Source organism: Vicugna pacos, chromosome 1 (genome assembly GCF_048564905.1).
Source record: "Vicugna pacos chromosome 1, VicPac4, whole genome shotgun sequence".
In the NCBI taxonomy this organism is placed as follows: Eukaryota; Metazoa; Chordata; class Mammalia; order Artiodactyla; family Camelidae; genus Vicugna; species Vicugna pacos.
In genome coordinates this window covers 28134522-28158006 of record NC_132987.1, presented here as the reverse complement: position 1 = coordinate 28158006, position 23485 = coordinate 28134522, and the positions used below count along the sequence as shown (strand labels likewise).

The 23485-nt window shown below is 36.1% G+C and overlaps 1 protein-coding gene, 1 long non-coding RNA gene and 1 other non-coding gene across 16 annotated transcripts in view; 2 read left to right on the top strand and 1 right to left on the bottom strand.

The window, feature by feature from the left end:
• Positions 1–23485, top strand: part of IGSF10 (immunoglobulin superfamily member 10) — a 206289-nt gene that overhangs the window by 44265 nt on the left and 138539 nt on the right. For 11 of the 14 annotated variants that reach the window (XR_012071792.1, XR_012071801.1, XR_012071802.1 and 8 more), the window contains exon 4: positions 21500–21629. The exons of the other annotated variants lie outside the window; for them this stretch is intronic. The gene's annotated coding sequence lies outside the window, so the exon portion shown is untranslated. The remainder of the gene's footprint in view (positions 1–21499; positions 21630–23485) is intronic. 14 annotated transcript variants of the gene reach the window in all.
• LOC140695973 (uncharacterized) overlaps positions 1–23485 on the bottom strand; it is an 83592-nt gene that overhangs the window by 19578 nt on the left and 40529 nt on the right. The window contains exon 2 of the long non-coding RNA XR_012071844.1: positions 9968–10024. This is a non-coding gene — a long non-coding RNA (uncharacterized lncRNA). The remainder of the gene's footprint in view (positions 1–9967; positions 10025–23485) is intronic.
• On the top strand, positions 3396–3467 carry TRNAC-ACA (transfer RNA cysteine (anticodon ACA)). Its single transcript has one exon. It is a non-coding gene; the product is annotated as a tRNA-Cys (tRNA).

The window sequence follows — 23485 nt, the reverse complement described above, 5'->3', positions numbered from 1 at the left end:
ATTCAGTGTTGACAAACAGAGTAAAATGGGAGAAAGAAAAAGATGTCAGTGCATCAATCATGTCACGAGCTGTACACAGTGACGTTTTCCACCAGAAATAAATTATACCAACCATTACGTGTCTGCAAGCAGAAAAGGGAAATAAGAGTCAGAGATTCATTTTTATCAAATTAATAGTTCCACCAAAAACTCCAGTGTGATTCAATTATCCACACTACCCTGTTCTTAATATCTGAGGTATGTTCAGCAAATTAGAGCCTTGAAAATTTACCTTACTGCCCTTCTAAAGTCTTTCCATTATTCCTCTTCTCTTTTCCAGCCCTCTGGCCCTGCCCCCAATTCCTTCCTTCTTGCCTAAGAATGTGAAATGGGGATATATTAAAATAAAATTGTATGTCATATGTATTCTTCCTGGGGAGCAAGGGTTGATGACAAATGTACTGAACCTCTCCTATTTGGGAAGCATTTTTTATTTATTATTTTATTTTGTCCTTTAATCAGTAGTAACTATCATCAGTTCTATTTTGTAAATTCAGTATCAAGGGAGTTAAATAATTTGTCCTGAAATAGTTTCCCAAGCAAGTGAATTGCAAAGCTGGGATTCAATATCAAGTCTTACTGGCCTCAAAGCTTAGGGACTTTTCACTATTCCACATGGCCTGACCAAAGAGAACATTTTGTTTCATAATTTTTGGGTAGACTAGAGTTACCCATCTTTGGATAAAAGCTGTTCAGTATCTCAGTGATGTGACAATGCACAGAGAGAATAGAATGCCTGGGTCAAGATGGAGGAGTTCCTCATTCAGATACCTCTCTTTCCACACCAAAATTGAAATAAAATATTTTTAAAATATTAAAAGGTACGGGACCACACTCAAAAAGTGTGAAAATCTTCATGCTTCAGAAGCAGAAGGAGCCCAGAGCAATAGCAGAGATTACAGTATTAAAGCCAGACGGAGCTGTAACCATATACATGTACTAGAGATGGTACCTCAGGGACCGTAGGTATGGAAGTCAAATCTGCCACACACATAGCAGGGAACAGGAAATGGCTCCCCATGTGAGCCCAGAAAGTAGGACCATACCGCCTGCCTATTTATAAGAGTTGAAATAGCTCTATCCACTCACACAGTTACAACTAGAGACATTTCATCTGAGTACCGAAAGACTGCATGAGACCTGCACCCATACTGATGCATAAATGCCAAAGTTGCTGAAGCAACATTTGATGAAATTTAATATCTATTCTGAGTTAAAAACATTCATAAAATAACAACAGATGGATATTTTCTAGTTATTTATAAATACAAAATCCATCATCAAACTTAATCAGAAAACACTGAAAGATGAAAACTGGCTTCTAGCTAGAACACTTAGACAAAGAACAAAGAAAAGAAAAAAAGAAAGAAATACCTGTTGTAACACTTAGAGGACAAATGCAAAATTAATATCACTTGCAAATAATAACATTGTAGTACTTGAAAAGCCAAGAGATTCAAAATCAAAACTGTTAAAAGCTATACGAAGGATTTGTGTACAAATATAAACAGCTTTCAGTAAAAACACAACCACTTAAAAAGCATAATAAAGAAAATATATACAGTATGTTTAAACAAAGACAATCTAGCTACATAATGATTAGCAAGAAAAATGAAGAACTTCTAAGAAGAAAACTTTAGAATGCTCCTAAGAGACAGAAAAGCACTTGATCAAAAGAAAAACCTACCTGTCCTTATACAAGATTTATAGCATAAGGTTACTAATTTTTCCCAAAATAGTCAGCAAATCTAACGCATCCCAACAAAAATAAGAATTTATTTTCTTTGGAATAAAACAAGCTGATTCAAAAGTTCATATGAAGAAATAAGCAGTAATAGTCTCTAAATCACAATATTTATGTTATGGAATTAACTGTCCTCCCAAATTCACGATCACTAGGTTGAAGTCTGTTCCTGCAGTACCTTAGAACGTGGCTGTATTTGAAGACAGGGCCTTCAAAGTGGTAATTAAGCTAAAATGAGGCCATTAGGATGGGCCCTAATTCAATCTGACTAGTGTCCTTATACAAAGATATTAGGACACCTAGAGAGACAACAAGGATGTTCATGCACAGACAAAAGAACATGTAAGGACAAAGCAAGAAGGTGATTATCTGCAAGGTAAGGAGAGAAGCCTCAGGAGAAACCAAACCTGTCCACACCTTGATTTTCAACTTCTAGTGTCTGGAATTGTTGGAAAATAAATTTGTTGTGTAAGTTACCCACTCTGTGATCTTTTGTTATGGAAGCCCTGGCAGACTCACACAATTTAGTTTAACCCACAAGGGGTCCACAAGCCCCTCTGAATTCAGTAACATTCATTACACAAATAGTCATTGAAAAGCTAGTAAGAGACATATCCTGGGATTACTTCTGTAAGGAATGCTTATCCCTGCAAGACTTTTAGGACCTGACAAACAGTTCTTTAAGCAATTTAATAATCTTCCATAAGAAGAAGTCAGAAACTAGGAAGCCCAGAATTGGCTCCTCAACTCGAACTTGTCAAAACCCGAGCCTATTTATAGCCTCTTGCTCAGCCATCTTCAGTTTTGGGGCTTTCTGGTGTTTATGCTATTGTAACCTCATTGAAACAACTCAGCTATCAGAGCTTCAGGCATGACTGTATCACATCAGCATCACAGATGACAAGAAAGAAGGAGAGTAAATCTCACAGGGCTGTCTTTTTAATGCATGAAGAAAAGCTTTCCCCAAACACCTAGCTGACTTCCTTTCACACTTAGTAATATTAATATGGTATACACATGCATCCATTCATTCCACACAAAATTACTGCACCTAAGTATCAGGCAAATACTCTTCTTATGAGTTATTATTACTGATAATTGATGTTATTAGTAATCTGACCTTGAATGTTGAAAACATAGTTCTAGAGCTGAGGAGAGCTACACATTTGAGTTACTATAGGAATCACCCAAGAGTTTTCTACCCATTGAAAATCCTGTTAAAATAACAGTATTCTGCTAAACTAGTTAAAGTAAATAGTCCAACCCACAATACTTTTCCTCCTTGTCTTCTCATTTGCCACTTATAAATAAATCAAAGTATTTATTGCACGTTCTCTAGATACAGATTTAGATGACATGAGGGATATAAAAAGATTTCCCATGTACAAGATCCTTTCAGTTTTATTAGGGGAATAAGATACTCTATATTCCAAGGAAAGTGAGCAAAAATGAAATATTTTAATATAAAGTAATACTTATTTAAAATTGTCATTCTGTTTAGTTGTCAGTTTCCCAAACTTTCACACCTGTTCCTTTAGCCTACAATTCCCTTCCTTTCTCTCCCTCTCCTCCTTATTCTTTGAAACTCAGATCAAGTGTTAGCTCCTGGGGTGGGGGTAGAGCTCAGTGGTAGAGCTCATGCCTACAATGCATGAGATACTGGGTTCAATCCCCAGTACCTCCATTAAAAAAAAAAAGTGTTAGCTCCTGCATAAAACTTTGTCACATCGCCCACACCCTTTTTGTGTACCCTCTGCAAAATGTTTCAACAGCACAAGCCATCAGTTCTTGCATGTATTTGTTTACATGTTTGTCACATCCAAGATTCCACTCATTCAATTTTATGTACCTGACAGCTAGCACAACACTGCAAACAGAAGAAGTCAACAAAACAAGTGAATTAAACAACAGGAGTTTGACTATTTAAAAAGGAGATGGAATATAATATTTTATGAACCAAAAGCATTAAAGAGGCAGGGGGGTCATTTAAGATTTCTTCATGGTGAAGGAATGAACTAGATCTAGAAGCATACTTATCCTAAAAGAAAAATATCTGTGTGCAGTCTTTGAATTAATTTTAAGTTATTTGCAGTGAGGAAATAATACTGTTCCTGGGCTAAAAAGTTTCAAGACCTAATGTATTTTACTGTTCCTGTGCTAAACAAAACTGAGACTGAGCAACAGCAATTTAGCCGCTTGCTGTAAGAAATACTTTGGAAGATAAATCTATGAACCAACCAAAACAGCTTACTTTTAAAGTCTAATAGGCCACTTCAAGACAACCTCCTTACCATATCCACTAGACCAAAGCTATTCTGTTACAAATTCTGCCAATCCCAGTTTCCTTCCTTGCAAACATCTGCCTTAAAATCACATAAGGCCTGGTGTACTTCCTCCTGGGGACTCTCCCTTTAGAGACCTGGCTAAAAATCTGTCACACTGCTGTTCTCCCTTACTGTACTGAGTCTGACAAACCCAGATTTGCTTGATCAATATGTGTTTCTAGCAGTCTTTTGGTGGAGTTAAAGGCCAAAAGTAGCCTTAAAAGGAATTTGACTTATACTCAGCTTTGAAGGACAATATATCTGAGGTAGGAAAGCTACTTTTGTGTTATTTATTTTATTCTTTTTCCCAAATATGAGAAGACATGAGCTAATTTATAAAAACACAAAATATTTTATTCATTTTTTAAATGGCAGTTTAAGTTATGAATCTTTTCACTTGTTTCCTCTGGTAAGAATATTTCCTCGTTATCTTCAGACTCTTAGCTTTATTGACAGTATTACCTTAAAAATAACCATTTATTTTATTTTTAAAAGCTTTATTAGGCTCTAAGTATTTATTACAGGAAATGTACATTTCCTATGAAAGAATTTTCCCAGAATATAAAATCACTGCCTCCTTTTTAGAATATTTTAACCTAATGAATGTCCATGAAAAAGAAAACATACTGTCACCATTCTATTATGTTTACAGAAATTTTACATATTTCCATTGCTTTACTGCATCAAGTTAAAACCATCTATCTCTGAAACCTGTAATCTATGTTGGATGAATGAAACAAAAATGAAAAAACATTAACAAAATAAGTGTGTGGTAAATGGATAAATGGTTATAAATTGATGCAATTTCAGGAAGCCAAGGTTGACTGTTAAGTATTTAAATGAATATTTTGACATTTTAAGTATTACTGTCTGCCAGTATTTCTCTTTTATCCTTCAAAAGACTCATCTCCACCTCTGTGTGCTATTTTAATCACTATTTTTAATTGTTTTATTTTCCATTTTCCTTTTTCATTTCCTTTCAGCATTACTTATTTGCTTCCCTTTGTAGTTTATTCGATCCATAAAGAGCTTATAAACAAAGCTTTTTTTTTTTTAATGAATTCCGCATTGCTAGGTTCTCATTAAGCTTATTTCATATGCTTAGCACAACTTTGTCCTCTTATTTACCCCTTGGTCCAAATTTCTTAATTTCCTCGGAGTTTACTTTTTTTAAGTTAAAAAAAAAGAAGGTGGAATAATTAAAACACAGTATGAAACAGTAAGAAAAAAATATTATTTTTAGATACTGCTTGTAATACGTAAGAAATTTTAAAAGGAAATTAAGTCTATATTTATATAGATGAAATAAATATAAAAATTTTTAAGGAAAACTACTAAATAAGAAGGTGTTACAGACATTAAAGACATATGAAAGATTCCATTTAGGTGAATTAATTTTTATTGCTTTAAATCACAAGACAAAATCTGACATCCAGTCTTCTAAACACAGCGGGTTTTAGTTATATGTCTTGATCAAATGCCACATTAGAGACTAGAACACTGAACTGTGTGGCCCTTAGTAGAGGCTCAGTACGCATGTTTCTTCAGCTGTATCTAAACAAACTTACCAAAAATTGTGGTATTAAAATTTTCTGCCTTCAGCAAATGTTAACAGATTTCAGAAGGCCACAAGCTTCTGGGGTAATATATCATTAAGGGAACAGCTGTGCTGTTTTTAGTAAGAAGTTACTTTTCCAGTGATCTAACCAAAATTATTCGGTTCAAGGTCTTCTAATACCTGATGTCAGCCTGATCGTTTTCAGTGATAAGAGCAAAGTTTTTAACAAACTCCCCTTTCTCTGGAACAAGCAAAGTTTACCATGATTTAGAGAGTCTAATCCCAACTATTAAGGCCATTTGGAAAACTATGTCCCAAAACCTCAGAAGGAATATTCCCGTAGGTAATGGACTTTATTCAAGGAAGTCCAATTTCAACTCAATCCAACGATCATTTCTCAATCCTCATTGTATGCAAGGCTTTGGACCAGGCACTGAGGGGCTACAGAGACTAGAAAGCATAGAGAATACTCCCAAGGAACTTACCCTCAAGGAGCTGGCCTTCAAGTAAAAGAATAAAATAAAATTAGACGTATTTGTGCAAATGGAGACAAAAGAAATATGATAGGGAGACACAGGGAGAGAGACTATGATTTCTAAAAGTGAGACTAGAAAAACTCTCAAGATTTTTTTAGTGCTGATTATGTCAAGTACAATTGTGAGGGAGAGAAGGAAGATGTTTTAGGTTAAACAAAAGCAAAGATGTTTGCAAATGTATGACTTGATCAGAGATGATGAAGATTATACAAAATATGGAAGAATATAGTGCAAAGAAAAAACTGGAAAGGTGTCAGGGACCAGACTGTGAAGGCCTTGCATATCATACCCAGGAGTTTGTATTCACACTCCTCTGCCCCACATACATGCTCCAACAGTAGCCAAATCTTCGCTATAGTAGAATTGCTTCGGTAAGATCATACTCTACAGGATTCATTTACCCCTTGAGGCATTTTCAGAACATTGTTTCTTGGTTGCTCACTCATGCTTTCAGGTAAAACAAAGCAAAACCAAAAAACCCTTGTATTGAACATTTTAAATTTTGTTACTTGTAGCTAAGCCTTTCTCCCTTTTATTGAGCCACTGGCAATATAAACAATGTTTGGTTGACAGTCTCCCCATCTCAACTGTGTGCAGGAGATCTACGTATTTCTCATGACAATTATGTAGCAACAGCACCTCACATCTGTGTAGTGCTTTATTGCTTGCCACTCATTTTCAAATACATTGTGACTGTCATATAGTGTAACACTTACTGTGCCCTTATTATCTGACAAGCATTATGCCAAGCTCTTTATATACAATGCTGTTACCCCATTTAGAAATGAGAATATTAAGGCTTAGTAGACATTAAGAGACTTCACAAGGTCATAGAACTAATAACTAGAAACACGATCAGGGCTGACCCTAAAATTTCTATGTTAACCATCATGTTATGTTATTTCCTTTCTGAACACACCAACCTCAAAACTAATTATGACATTTTAATCAAGCCAACAAAACATTTTCATAAATCAGTGACTTTCTAGACTTTGTTCTACTAAATTCTTAATTCAATTCAAACTATTATTACATTGATCTTACTTGTTCAATCCATCCAAAATAGTCAAAAACATCTATCATGTAATTTTTATTTACATGGACCACATCAGCCAAGAGAATAATGCATTTGAATTTGGACACCAAAGCTCAGGCATTAGAGGATAAATAGTTGTAAAATGCACCAATGGTAAAGCAACCATTTTGAAATCTAAACATATTTTGTTACTTTAGATTTTAGAATTCCAAATATGTTTCATTACTTTAATAGAAAATAAAATTCTTAAGAGTAAAATTAAACAAAGTTTTCTGAGGTCAAGGTCAGAATAAAATGTGTCATCTCTCAAGTATTATACCATTTCAAAACTGCATCTACTGGATGTTATGGATGTGGCCTTGGGGTAGTTGGGTCATTTATTCATAGGTGGTAGGAAAGTTCATGGAACATGCATGTCTTCTGACCTTCGTCAATTGTGTACTTCATTCCTGTTCAACCAGTAGGACCAGCCAGATTTCCTGTCCCTCTGCCCTCCCAAATGTAACACTTTTCTGTAATGTTACTAGTTGATTCTCCACTTGTCCTCCTTAAGAAGGCCACTGCCAACTGAAGAAAAAAGTGAAGCCCAATAAAAACCATAGGAGTACTATTAAACAGAATTTAAATGAACATTTTTTTAGAGAAAGACAAAAGTTCTCTTCCCTATTTGTTCATGAAATATCATTTTGATGCTCTACATGATAGAACTAAGAAAGAAACTTTAGCCCTAAAAGCAAATTACTAGCCTAGGAAGATTCTACCAGAGGAAAGAGCAAAATGCACTTTTACGAAGCTTTGCCCTCATTAAGTTAACTCTGAAAATCCCATAGTTATGAGATTTTATTGATAGCTGAAATTTTTTTTAAAAATATCCAGGAAGGAAAACCAAGTAATAGTAGTTTTGTAATTGAGTGAAAAATTATTTAAGGCAGATGCCCCGCTCTTCCTCAGCAGAACTCCCAAGAGAACAAATACATGAAGCCACTTAATGATCAAAGGGAAGTGAAGAAGAGAATAATCTATTACACATAAACTGTTATTATTCTGGAGACAGATAAAAGTGGTTTCTCTCTTGAGAAATAACAATGAGCCAAAATAACTTTAATGGCCATTTGGGGAAACATGTTCTGTGGAGAACTGAACAGGTCTTGGGATATCAGTAAATAAAAATGAATAATGATCATGATAACAACTTATCTACATCTTCTTTTTTAACCTTAAGATTCTATTAAAATAGATGGGTTCTCTCAAAAGAAAGAATTTATTTCAAAAAAGTTATTTGGTATACTATAAATATGCCATATTTATAATTTACAGACATGTATATTCTAGAAATATTAACGTGCAAACCCAAGCAAGATAATTTGAGAAATCTTATTTACCTTATTTTAAGTTAGCACTAGGGAGATCAAATGGCTGTGTTTCTGGCAAAAATTACTGATTAGTATTTCATTGATATAAAAAGATAAATAATAGTTTTATTGACTATTCTGAAATATTAACTTGTAAAAAAGTAAAAATGAGTATTTCTTATCTTTCATTATTTAATACACTTCCAGTGTTCTCCTCTTCTAAATGTTCTTTTTCCGCCTTTTTTTCTTCCCTCCATTTCTTTACTCCTATTCACGTGTTTCATAGGATGATGGCAGTCACAAACATAGGAATATAAATAGTAAACCCACAGTACACAGTACTGAAGTCCTATTATGAGCCAGGCACCTTATAGTTCAATCCTCATTTATTTGTCCTTTTGACCTCTGAAGAAAGATTTATGTCCCACTTTACAACTTCCTTCCTAGAGTATTAACCATTTCATTAAACTTATCTCTTTCTCTGTTAGTCTAAGCTCCTTAAGGGCAAGACCCTCAAAGCACCTTTGTATCTCCAGGAACCAGCTCAATGCCTTCGACAGAACAAATGATGTTAACTCAACCTGTGTTAATCATATGAATAAGCTTTTCCTTAAAGGGCCAGTAGTAAATATTGTAGACTTGAGGGGCATCTAACCTCTGTCACAACTACTCAGCCCTGCCACTGAAGCATGAAACCAGCCATAGATAATACATTTTTTAAAAATGAGCATGGCTCTACAGGTGGGCAGCCTGTATTCCACTAAAACTTTATTCACAAAAAAGATGGGCTGCCCACATCATGTAATTTACCAACCCCTGCTATAGAAAAGTAGGCATAAACACAAAAGTGAAAGCTAAAGGGTGAGTCTAAAAACATTGTAGTTTAGGTGAGAATTATTTATACCTCATGTAGTGTGTCCATAAACAAAATATGATTGTCTTCAGGTTTTTAAACTTTACATAAATAGTATCACAGCATAAATGGCTTTCTACAACATTTTGTTATTGAGAAATGTCTGTGTTGACATCTGTAGCCTCTAGTTCATTATTTTTGACTGTTGTATAATATTCTGGTATATCTGTAGACCACAGTTTTTCTCTGCTCTTGATGATAGGCATTTAGACTTATTTTTAACTATCAAACAATGCTGCAACTATCTTATATAAATTCCCTTGAAAATGTGCTATATTTTCTCAAGGGTTTATACATAGAAATGAAATTGTAAAGTCATTAGACACAAACAAATTCAATTTTAATAGATAGTTCCTGTTGTAGGCAGAATGATAGTCCCTTAAAGAAGTCCATGTCCTAATCCCCAGAACTTGTGAATATGTTAGTTACATGGCAAAGGGAAATTAAGGTTGCTAACCAACTGACCTTGAGATGAGATTATCCTGGGTTATCCAGGTGGGCCTGATGTCATCACAAGGATTCCTATAAATGCAAGAGGGAGGGCAAAAGAGTGAGAGGAAGAACCAGAGAGATGGCGTCATGGAAAGGACTCAGCTCGATGTTCTGACTTTGTAGATGAAGGGAATATTAACTACTTCTAGAAGCCAGAGAAAACAAGGAAGCAGACTTTTCTAGAGCTTCCAGATAGGAACACAGCCCTGCGACAGCTTGATTTTAATCCAGAGTCCCATTCAGATTTGTGATCTCCAGAACTGTGAAGTAACAAATTTGTGTTGTTTAAACTACTTAATTTGTTACAACAGCAATAGAAACTTAATATGTGTCCATATTGCTAGACAAATGTGAGCTCATGTTGATTTATAAGCTTACTAGCTGTACATAATACTTAGAATTATTGTTTGTGCATCATGTTAGGAAGGGATATAACAGTGTTTTCAACATGAATAGCTATGCAGTACAATTTGTTGCATCATTTTTCTATTAATACACAATACAAATTTCATTATTTTATCTAATTTTTATATATAGGTGGATCTGTTTTTTAGTTTTTTATTCCATTCAGTTGAGCCCTTTATCTAGCCTGCTTGAATACCATATTGCATTACCATTATTTTATAATTTCTATTATTTATAACTTATTATTGTTTTATAATTTTACTTTATTTTTCTAAAAAGTTATTTTAGCAACTCTTGGCATTTTGTTCTTCCATATACCAAATTCTCAAAATTTTTCTGTTCAAATATTGCTTCTCTAATTTTCTATTATTTTCTCTCCTTTGGTATCTCTTCTAAAAACCTGTTTTCCATCTCTTATAACTGCTCTATTTCTTCTTTTATTTAATTGATTTCTCTGTGCTTTGGTCTGAGTAAGTTCCTTAGCACTCTAATCGGTTTTTCTTTCTAGAGTTTCTCTCGTTGCCATGACTTGCAAAAGGTAAGGGGAAGAGACTGCTCCAGAATCCCCAGTTGGCACTGAAGCTCATCTTTCCCGAGAGCAGCGTCATATGTAATAGCTGTTTCCTTAATGGTATTACTATCTGTGGACATTTCAGGAATGCTGCGAGTTAAAGAGTTTTCTGAGAGCTGGTGTGGGAACCTAGCTACTATATATAGAACGTTTGGTTCTAAGGGAAAATGTATTCTAGGTTCCAAACAGTGAACTTCAAGATGAACTTTAAAAATGCAGTTTGTAAGGTAGGAACTGCCTTTTATAAACACAAACTCTTAGCCTCCAAAATTATCTGTCATCTTCTGTCATCTTAATGGCATCAAGAAAAACATTTAGTTTTCTAAGATCCAACTCTGAAGTCTAGAAAAGATATTCTTCAGCATTGAAGAATTGTAATAATAAAGAATGAAAATTGCCAGAAGCCATACTGAAGAGAACTACCTAAACAATTTGTAAGGGTTTCTGTGGATATTTGCTTAGTCATTGAGTCAGTGAACACCAAACCAAATGCATGCCCCTTCCATAGTACCATTAGTTTTTTCATATGCCAAAATTTTAAACACTGTATCATTGGCTCTTAAAGCATTTTTAAGAAGCATATCTGGGACATATTCAGAAGTCTAGGTAAACTCCTTCATACTGAGATACCCAAGAAAAAACTATAAATTAAACAAAAATCATCGCTGGAGTCTATTCACTCACCTTGGCATTGTTGATACTTCTTTCCATACAGATAATCCTTTCTCCAACTTGAATCTCCATGGCTTTTTAAGAAGTATTATGCCTTTCTACATTGCAACAGAATACCTCCTTCAGTGCTCTGTTAGTGTTTCCCTAGTTACATAAATTTCACATTTTCCTCAGTAACTTCATTGCAAAGTAGTTACTATTTGAGAAACTAATTCATAAAGAATATGACCTAGCATTAATCAAAACCAAATGAGCCACTTTTCTTAGGAGTATATGCATTATACAAAAGTGTTTGGAGAGAATGTTTCAACACAAAGGATTATATTTCTAACAATGCATTACCTAACAGTATTACAAACAATAGATAATAAACACATTTTCCCAACACATTCAGGATCGTGTGTACAAAATGTAACCTTGTGTCCTTGAGCGTATGGAGCACTTAATTGCAAATTTAGTATTCTCTGCATCTATGTCTTTACCTAATTTAGATACCCTATAAGCAGAATCATGCAACATCTGTTCCTCTGTGACACTTATTTCACTTAGCATAATGTCCTCTAAGTTTATCTATGTTGTGGCAGATGGCAGGACTTCCTTTTAAGGCTGAGTAATATTCTGTTGTATGTATATCCATTCATCTGTGGATGACCATTTGGATAGTTTCTGTATCTTGGCTATTATGATAATACTGCAGTGAACATGGGAGTGCAGATATCTCCTCCAGATACTGATTTCACCTCTTTTGGATATATATCCAGAAGTAGGATTGCTGAATCATATGATGGTTGTATTTTTAATTTAAGGAACCTCTGTAATTTTTTCCATAGCTGTTGCATTATTTTACATTCCCATCAACAGTGTCTAAGTATTCCAATTTCTCCACATCCTTGCCAATACTTGTTATCTTTGAGTTTTTTTTTTTTGATAATAGTCATCCTGACCAGTGTGAGGTGGTATCTCTTATTTTTCATTTGCATTTCCCTCATAATTAAGAGCATTGTTCCACAAAAAAAAAAAAAAAAAAAAGAGCAGAGGGACACAAGGAAACTTTGGGAGGTATCAGATATGCCCATTACTTTGATTGTCCTGATGGTATCACAGATGTTTGCATTTGTCCAAACTCAAATTGTGCACATTAAATATATGCATTCTTTATATAATAATATATCACAATAAAGTTGTTTTAACGTGCAAATTAATTTTATGGAAAGAATATCCTAAATTGAATAAGAACATGCACATATAATTTAAAATTACATAACAGTAAATCAAGTATGGAAAATATATATTTTTTTATGTCAGGCAAACCAAAACAATTGTGGCTCTTATGTCATAACACTTTAGAGCTACTCATGTCATGTGTAATTCACCCAAACAGGAGTAATTGCTAGACCCTTTCTGTAAGGGGCGCTGTCTACTGAGACTGCTCAACTACAATACCAAAATGTACAAACAAATTCATTTGGGATTTATCTGGTGTAAGTAATTATCTTTAGCAATATATAAATGGATTATAGAATTTAGAATTTATACAGCTGAGAAAAGAAAAGGTTAGCTGAGAATGTCTGAACTAAAAACTCAGAAATGGACTATATACATGTAACCCAAGTTACACCAAGATCCAAAGATCACAATAGTATCAACTCAAATTACACTGGTTCTTGCCTGCATTTTCCACAGTAATATCTGTCTTCTGCTGAGTAACTTGCAAGCATTTCTGGGAGAACCCAGAGGATGATTTGCATGTACTTAAATTCCTTGGATAATCTCTACAGCCACCTCCATTCACTCTTGTTCCCCAACAACACATGATGTGAAGGAAAAACCGGGCTGGTCTAACAAGATAACTCACAAGTCTAGGAATGTGAAGGAGAGGCTGGGCTGGGCTAACAAGATAACTCACAAATCTAAGTGTTGGAATACTTATCTGAGTTCTGCTAGACTAACTTGTAAATCTAGGTTAATTAGTGTTGGTTTGCTGTTCATGTTTTTTGCTAGCCAGCTGGGTTTTCAAAGATACATATCTGGCTTTGGAATGTTGGTTTGCTGCCTCCCCGCCTCCACTTTTGTGATAATGCTGCTAAAGCTGTTCCATGCCTATTGGCCGAATTCCCCAAGCTTGTACTTTACCCTATAAAACCTCATGCGCACGTCTTGGAGGTGCTCAGAGCTTCGGAGCAGAAGCCCCTGTGAGCCTGCCGGCATAATACATCTCAGTACTCCAACCCTCCGAGTGGTACTTGTTTCTTGACTGGCCTGTCGTTTCCGTAGCAGTGACATTTACTGGCATAGCCACCTCTTACCACACACTGCAGTCACTATGCTAAAACTATGGAATAAAATAAAGTACGAGGGTCCCTGAAAACCTCTAAAGGCTGAAAAAGAAGCAGATGTTCCTCTAGAGCCTCCGGAGGAGTGCTACCCTGCATTCCTTCCAGCACCTTGATTTTAGCCAAGTAAGACAAACTTACGACTTCTGACCTCCAGCACTGTAAGATAATAAATGTATATTGTATTAAGCCACTAGATTTGTAAGAATTTTTTGCACCAGCAATAGGAAACTAATACAACAGGGAAATTAATCTTCCCTGGTTCAGTTTATATTCTTCCTTTTTGTTGATTGGATGTGGCTTCTTAATCTTCTGTTCTGCACTGGTCCTGATCCATAAGCATCTGTTTCAAAATTTGTTTCTATATATCAGGTCCTTAATTCTCACTGCAGAGAATTTTCTGCCTTTCCCTTACAAATCTTATAGCCTATATGCCCAAATCTCTAATTGTTGCTCTTTTATTTGTATCTGTATTTCCTTCAGTTGTGTTCTCAGCAGTGTTGGGTGCAGATAACTTTTTTGGGAATGGCTTATTTTAGCGGTGGAGTACCCTTCTTTTCTACTTTCTATACTCTTTTGTCATTCTTTCCCTCTGGGTCATTTTGGAAGAGAGAAACTTGAAGATTAACCACCACCTGAAAAACATTTCCTGTGGTGCTGAAATTACTGGTTCTGTGGTATGTGTGTATCACACAATCAGACATCTTCTGTGATTAGAACAGCCTAAGATTGTGCTGTGGAATCATCTTATTCACACTGTGTGTGGGCCATACCCAAGGGAGTTGAATGAAAAAGAAAATGTTAATCAGTTCATTTCCAGGGCTTCTCTTGGTGTGCTGAGATTTCAGGAAGTTTGTGAAAGAGAGAAAGAAGATGCTTTGAGGACTTGTTAAGTACATACTAGCTGCAGAAGCAAAAGACAAGAAAATGAAAGATGGAGCTTGGAACAAAAGAACCACTAGACATTCATATGGAGACAAGGAGAAGTCTAGAGGAGTGGAAAATAAGGAGGGAAACAGTCCTATGATCAATACTTTTGACTTCCCTGCTGTAGCAACATTTACTCAGGTCATCTGAGCTTCTATAACTTTTCACATCTGGCTGATTTTCCTATTCACTAGTAGAATTATCTTAAGACTAAAGGTTAGTCTGTGGCTCAGCCAGGAAGGGGATTCTTGCATAGTTTTTTGTTAACTAGTTAATATTCCTTACCCAGTCTAGTACCTAGTATAGTTATTCAAGTAATAAATCTTAATTCTTGGAAGAGGAAGGAATGCAGAATTCAAGTTAAAATACAAGTGGCAAAATGAACATATGATTTAACCTGCTTTTCTACATGCAGCTAAAATTTTAGAGGTAGAATTTGTTATTGTTGGGCTAGCACACATCATGTCAGGAGGCCTTAACAATTTTGGCAAGCAATAGAGCTGATGGAAAGTTTCTCTGGCTAACAGAAATCCCATTTAAGGACTCATGGAAGGTATCCATTACAGAGAATTGAGAAATCCATGAGGAAAAGGAAACATTAAAGGACACTATTTTTGCTGTGGCTCTCATGTTTTCTCTTTCCCTTTTTATAGAAAGAAAATCAAGAATTTCTTATTTTATAGGTCAGTTAATCAAGACATTGGATCTGTGCAGGCTCAGAACGTATGTTTTGCCCATGTGGTCTCGGGCAAAAGTAACAGACTTTACATTCAAAATGTATGAATAATAAATGCCCAAAGACTCAGTGCGTTAAGTTTTGAAAACTTAAAGTAAACATTTGGTGAGTTTTCATTGAAAACATGAAAGTATTTTTTCCAGATGTTATTTTTTTCAGAAGAAATTTGAAGACTGTTTATAACATTTTTATAGAGATATCCTCATTTATAATTTCTTTGAACATACGTGAATTTTTGCATATGACAAGAAGCTACATTAGAAAATATGTTCTTAGTTGTTTTTTCCAAACTTGATATATGACAATAAATTTATGACAATAATTACATTTTCCTCCTCATTTATAACTAACCTACTATGTACTTTTATTAAAAACAAAGTCACAGTTTAGCTGAGCATCCTGAGGCCAGCAGAATAAACCCAATTTAAAAAAACAAAAACACCTTTGTCTTGAAAGTATGCATTCCTGAGTTTAATTAAAACACATTTACAGACACCTTGTGTGAGAAGTTCAAAGTTATCATTATTTATTTGACCATCATGTCATTCAACTAAAGGCAAATCTTATTTTTAAAATGATAATTAAAGGGGAATCTAAGAAAGTCTGAGTAACTATCATACCTGTAACCCCTCTCCAAATAAAGCTCCTCCTTCTGTATAAATTACCTTGCTTCATCCCATATGCATCCCATGGGCCATGTCCCATTTGAGCTCCAGATACTAAGACAGCCATCCATTGATTAACACAAGGAAAACCAGTAGCCTTTAAGATGGCACTGCACTCTGTAATGGGAATGGAGTGAGTCTATCAATAGGAGTGATTGATTCACTACTCAAGTTTTCCTTCTTAGAAAGTTAGATAGCAGATACATATCAAGTCCTACCAGTTCATCTTCCAAAATATTTTCCACGTCTATGCATTCCTTCCACCCCATTGCCACCACGCTATCCAAGACACCATCTTCTCTCTATCGGGCTGAGGCTATAATCTCCTTACCAGTTCTCTCCACTGCCACCTCTGCCCCTTAAAATCCATCTTCCATACAGCAGCCAGTGTGTTCTTTCAAAGAGCACACAAGATCATATTGCTCACCTGATTACAATTCTCCAGTGACTTCTCATTCCATTTAAACACATACAATTCAAGCTCTGATGTGAACTTCTCTCTCTGACTGCCTCTTTACATCCCCATTCTCCCTCTCGCCTACTATGCTAGCTTCCATTCTCTTCCCCAGGCATGCCAAGTTCTCCCGCATCTCAGGGCCTTTGCAAATGCCATTTTCTCTCTCTCTCAATCTCCTCCCTCCCCAGCAGGCTGTCTTCCTCCTCTTCCTTTAGCTCTCAGTTCAAGTATCTTCTTCAAGAGATCTTCCTCTAAAACAGCAATTCTCAATCATTCCAGTGTATCAGAATCACCTAGGAAGCTTATTAAAATTTCAGCTGATCAGGTCCCACTCCAAATTAATCTGAGTAGAACTCTGGCATCAGAATTATAACAAAACAAACCACACCTCTACAGGTTATTCTAATTGCAGCCAACTTGTGACTCAGCAATCTAAAGACCCACCATCTCCTCCCCTCTATCATATTCACCTATTAGTGGCCTCTTAGTATGTATCCTACTCAGTCATTATCTTGTTCACTTGTTTTCCTGTAAAATGTCTATTTTTTCCCACTAAAATGCTGCTTCTATGAGGGCAGGGAAGTTTTCTACCTATTCACTGCTGTATGCCCAATGCCCAATATCTAATAGGTCAGTGAAAGGAGGGCTAAAAATCCTTCAGGTTAGTAGACAGAGAAGTTTTAAGCATATGAAAGGTGGTATGGAGCATCCATCAAGTAGTAAGGATTTAGAATGAGAGAAAGTGGTGAAAATGGATGAAGAAACCAGAGAGAAACTGAATGATGAGAACAAAGCATGAGCATAAACCATGGACCATCATAGAAGGCTCTCTTCGGCCACTGTCTCTTCCAATGAAACCTGAATGTTCAAAAGCTAGACTGAATCCTTTTTTTTTTTGGAGTTAATGAAAAATATCTTTATTCATAAAGAAGATGCATATTTACAAGCCATCAATATGTCAATTAGTACATTTTAAGAATTTATTACTACTAAATATTTTTAAAATATTTAATGAAGACCAGAAAATTGATTCTCAGAAACATACACAAAATTTCACAATTTTATTTTTTATTTTTTAATGTCTCTTTTATTAACATTTTTATTGATTTATAATCATTTTACGTTGTGTCAAATTTTAGTGTAGAGCACAATTTTTCAGTTATACATGAACATATATATATTCATTGTCACATTTTTTTCTCTGTGAGCTAGCATAAGATCTTGTATATATTTCCCTGTGCTATACAGTATAATCTTGTTTATCTATTCTACAATTTTGGAATCCCAGTCTGTTCCTTCCCACCCCCTGCCCCCTTGGCAACCACAAGTTTGTATTCTATGTCTATAAGTCTGTTTCTGTTTTGTGTTTATGCTTTGTTTTGTTTTGTTTTAGGTTCCACATATGAGCAATCTCATATGGTATTTTTCTTTCTCTTTCTGGCTTACTTCACTTAGAATGACAATCTCCAGAGACGTCCATGTTGCTGCAAATGGTGTTACATTGTTGGTTTTTATGGCTGTATAGTATTCCATAGTATAAATATACTGCATATTCTTTATCCAGTCATCTGTTGATGGACATTTATGTTGTTTCCATGTCTTGGCTATTGTAAATAGTGCTGCTATGAACATTGGGGTGCAGGTTTCATTTTGAAGTAGGGTTGCTTCTGGATACATGCCCAGGAGCAGGATTCCTGGGTCATACGGTAAGTCTATTCCTAGTCTTTTGAGGAATCTCCATACTGTTTTCCACAGTGGCTGCACCAAACTGCATTCCCACCAGCAGTGTAGGAGGGTTCCCCTTTCTCCACAGCCTCTCTGGCATTTGTCATTTGTGGATTTTTGAATGATGGCCATTCTGACTGGAGTGAGGTGATACCTCTTCGTAGTTTTGATTTGCATTTCTCTGATAATTAGTGATCCTGAGCATTTTTTCATGTGCCTATTGATCATTTGTATGTCTTCCTTGGAGAATTGCTTGTTTAGGTCTTCTGCCCATTTTTGGATTGGGTTGTTTATTTTTGAATCCTTTTTTGTGATCCCCTAACATACAGTAATTTCTATACAAACTCAGTTCCACACAAATAATGCTTACTTTGTTGACATGCTAAGATTAAGGGTATCTCATTACTGATTTTTAACATGGAAAAAACTTACCTTAACTCCTGAAGCTTTCTCTTTTTAGTTAAACTATTTTTTTAACATTTTTTATTGATTTATAATCATTTTACAATGTTGTGTCAAATTCCAGTGTTCAGCACAATTTTTCAGTCATTCATGGACATATACACACTCGTCACATTTTTTTCTCTCTGAGTTATCATAACATTTTGTGTATATTTCCCTGTGCTATGCAGTGTAATCTTGTTTATCTATTCTCCAATTTTGAAATCCCAGTCTGTCCCTTCCCACCCTCCACCCCCCTGGCAACCACAAGTCTGTATTCTCTGTCTGTGAGTCTATTTCTGTCCTGTATTTACGCTTTGTTTTTGTTTGTTTGTTTGTTTGTTTTTGTTTTTGTTTTTTAGATTCCACATATGAGCGATCTCATATGGTATTTTTCTTTCTCTTTCTGGCTTACTTCACTTAGAATGACATTCTCCAGGAGCATCTATGTTGCTGCAAATGGCATTATTTTGTCGGTTTTTATGGCTGAGTAGTATTCCATTGTATAAATATACCACATCTTCTTTATCCAGTCACCTGTTGATGGACATTTAGGCTGTTTCCATGTTTTGGCTATTGTAAATAGTGCTGCTATGAACATTGGGGTGCAGTCATCAAGACAGCATGGTATTGGTACCAAAACAGACATATAGACCAATGGAACAGAATAGAGAGCCCAGAAATGAACCCACAAACTTTTGGTCAACTAATCTTCGACAAAGGATGCAAGAATATACAATAGAATAAAGACAGTCTCTTCAGCAAATGGTGTTGGGAAAACTGGACAGCAGCATGTAAAACAATGAAGCTAGAACACTCCCTTACACCATATACAAAAATCAACTCAAAATGGATTAAAGACTTAAACATAAGACAAGATACAATAAACCTCCTAGAGGAAAACATAGGCAAAACATTATCTGACATACATTTCAAAAATTTTCTCCTAGAAGAAATAAAAGCAAGAATAAACAAATGAGACCTAATGAAACTTACAAGCTTCTGCACAGCAAAGAAACCAGAAATAAAACAAGAAGACAACCTACGGAATGGGAGAAAATTTTTGCAAGTGAAACCGACAAAGGCTTGATCTCCAGAATATATAAGCAGCTCATACGACTCAATAAGAAAAAAATAAACAACCCAATCCAAAAATGGGCAGAAGACCTAAACAAGCAATTCTCCAAGGAAGACATACAAATGATCAATAGGCACATGAGAAAATGCTCAATATCACTAATTATCAGAGAAATGCAAATCAAAACTACAATGAGGTATCACCTCACACCAGTCAGAATGGCCGTCATTCAAAAATCCACAAATGACAAATGCTGGAGAGGCTGTGGAGAAAGGGGAACCCTCCTTCACTGCTGGTGGGAATGCAGTTTGGTGCAGCCACTGTGGAAAACAGTATGGAGATTCCTCAAGACTTACCGTATGACTCAGGAATCCCACTCCTGGGCTTGTATCTAGTTAAACTATTTTTAATAGAAGCCTTCTTAAAAGTAATACATTTACTTATCTTCTTTAAAAATATGTGAAGAAAATTTCACATAATCTTGGTAAGTCCAGGATTTTCAAAGTCAGATATTTTGCCATCTATATTACCTTGGTATTCTTAAGAAATCTTTAAACATATAGACCATATTAGAAAAGTCTTTGGAACAGAGGACTTTTGTGAATCTTGACTTCTTTTTTAAGATTTAAGTTTTCTCTTGTAAGTTTACAGGAGCTCTCCTCTTAACCTGCATGCCCTCACTGCTTATCTTGATTATATTCAGTTGTGAGGTTTAAAAGGTAATCAAATCCTTTTTAAACAAATACAAATAGAAACACACAGTGGTTCTCAATCTTGGCTATGATTGTAATCACCTGGAGAGATTTAACATCCATGGATGCCTGCCTCCCTCTTCAGACCCTAGAATTCATGATTTAAGTTGCCAGAAGTGTGGCTAGAATGAGCATTAGCTGTTTTTTGGGTTTGATTTTGATTTTCTTTGGTTCCCAGATGAATCTAATATGTTGAAAACCCTGCACAAAGTCTTAATAGAGAAGTTTGGAATGACCCAAGCTTTCTATTTTTAGGGGTAATTGTTCAAATCGCATGACTCTTAGTTTGGTTCTTCCTTTCGGGTCCTTCACGTGAACTCTGCTGCCCCTACCCAAATTCAGCCTCAAGATTGTAAGGCTCTCATTAAAAATTCCAGATCAAGAATGGACAACTTCGATTTTCTTTGTTTTCCTTTAACGCAAGAATACTAGAGCTGGAAGAGCTCTTCTAAAACATCATCTAAATCCACTCTCCTGTATTTACAGGTGACAGATTTAAGGCAGGGAAGTAATGGCCCTGAGGTTATGTAACCAGTTCCTCCCAGAGCGGGTACTGCTGGTCCTCCATTCCTTGTCAATTACAATACTGTCCCTGAGGAAAGGTGGTGCTATAGGAAGAGTGTGTCTTTAGCAAACTCTCTTAGTCGGGCTATTTTACAGGGCCTGCACAAAAACTCATTCAACCTAACAAAAATCAGAGAGTCTCAGAAAGACTCATGAGTATCTTACATATCCCCATTCAGGCCTCCTTAGGAACTGGAACTTGCAACTAGAAAAGCAGCAAGAACCCAGACAATTATTCTCTCCCCGTCCCTCTGTGGAGGTGTGTATGTGTCTCCAAGCTACTTCCTCCACTTCACTTTGCACCTGAAGGTAAGTAACGGACTCCCCTGCTTCTTCATATAAATGTCCTTCAGTTTCTAGAAGTAAATGAATCTAACAAATACCTCTGTTTCCAAGTCTCAGGAGCAGGAATCTGATTAGCCATTTTGGTCAGGTGTTCACCCATTCCCCTTCCAGAAATGAGCAGGGAGCAAAGTTAGGTTGTGGAAATAAACATGGGTACGGGGCCATTACCAAACCAACTTGTGTCATCTTGCCCACGTACAGTCAAGGCTATCTGACTCCAGGATGTGGTGAGCAGAAGTGCAGCATTTATTGCAGGGCACCAAGCAAGGAATCGAGGTGGCTAGTGCTTAAAAGACCTGAAATCCCTGAAGGCTTTCAGGGAAAGGTTTTTAAAGACAGGGTGAGGGAGGTGGGTTGTGAGGTGTGTGATCAGCTCATGAATGTTCTTCCGAATGGTTGGTGGTGAGGTAATCCGGGAGTCACCATCATCACCTTTCTTAGACACAGACAGGTCCCAACTGGTCGGGGGTCTAAGTGCTTGTGGGGAGCATACAGTTAGCTTCTTCCACCTGATGAAGGTTTTAGTATCTGAAAAACAGCTCAAAACAAATGGCTCAGAATATTATCCACAGCCCTTCAGGAGGAACTAAAGGTCCTTGACTTTGTTTAATGGTTAAATTATTATTATCTTGTCTTGCTTTACTGTTTTTCTTTCTTTCTGCATTTTCTCACTTCTCTGATTAAATGTACTCGTTGGAACTTGGGGAAAGCCTAGGAGACTTAAAGTTTTCCTACAAACAAGAGACAAGCAGAGGACATGGGGGAGGGTCTATTCTGGGAAGGCCCCAGAGGGTCCTGCTTGGTTACAGGGTTACCTTACACTTAGTCAGAGTTCTGGGAAGAAATTCTCAGAAATGGGGCACGTGGTGTCTACTTACACAATCCTAAACAACAATCTTACCCTCACTTAGTAGGACAGTGAAACCTCCAAAATTTGCATAGCAAAAATCTTAATTAGTTCCTCTTTGACCCAGATCGTGTCATAGGTTAATAGTCGTAGTTCCTGCCCAGTCCCGTATTGAAAACTCTATTCCAGAAACGATTTTTTTTTAAATTACTCTCAAACGATTTTTAAAACTTAAATAGCTCAAAGCTGAACTGCATCAAGGACACAATCACAGAGAAAATAGTTCCACGTACATGCTTAGACAGGTAGCAGAACTTAGTAAACACACAGCAGAGTAGCGAGCCCGATCTTTTTTCTTTCAGCAACCTTACTGGGAAATGTTATCCAGTAAAACTGGTTCAAGTAGCAAAGTGAAAATGGTCCTGGGACCAGTGTCAGCAACACCTGGGAACTTACAGATAGAAATTCTCAGACTCCAGTCTAGACCCACAGAATCAGAAACTCTATGGGTGGGGCCCAGATCTGTTTTAAACAGCCCTCTTATTGATTCTGACCATTTTGATACATTCTGAACTTTGGAAACCGCTACAATAGAAAGCTGCTGAGGCCATGGCCATTAATTTGACTTGCCATAAGCTGTTCATCTTTCCACACAGAAGCGAGATGAAGAAATGATCATAGGCTATGTCAGGGAAACTTAGCTGTGTCCTGGTGTCGTCATTACTAAAAGTATTACAGCCTTGATCAAGTCACCTAGCCAGTCTAACCCTTAGTTTCTTTCATCTTTAAAATAGTAAGGTTTTTGAAAATCAAATTTGGGGCAATTCATGATATCTTTCTAATCAAAAATTTTAAAATAATTGTACCGTAATTTTCATAGCCATAGACCACACCTATCCCCAATACTAAGAAATAAAATCCAGAAAAGCAAAATTAATAGTCCACTTTTATAATAAAATGAAATTTTAACAGA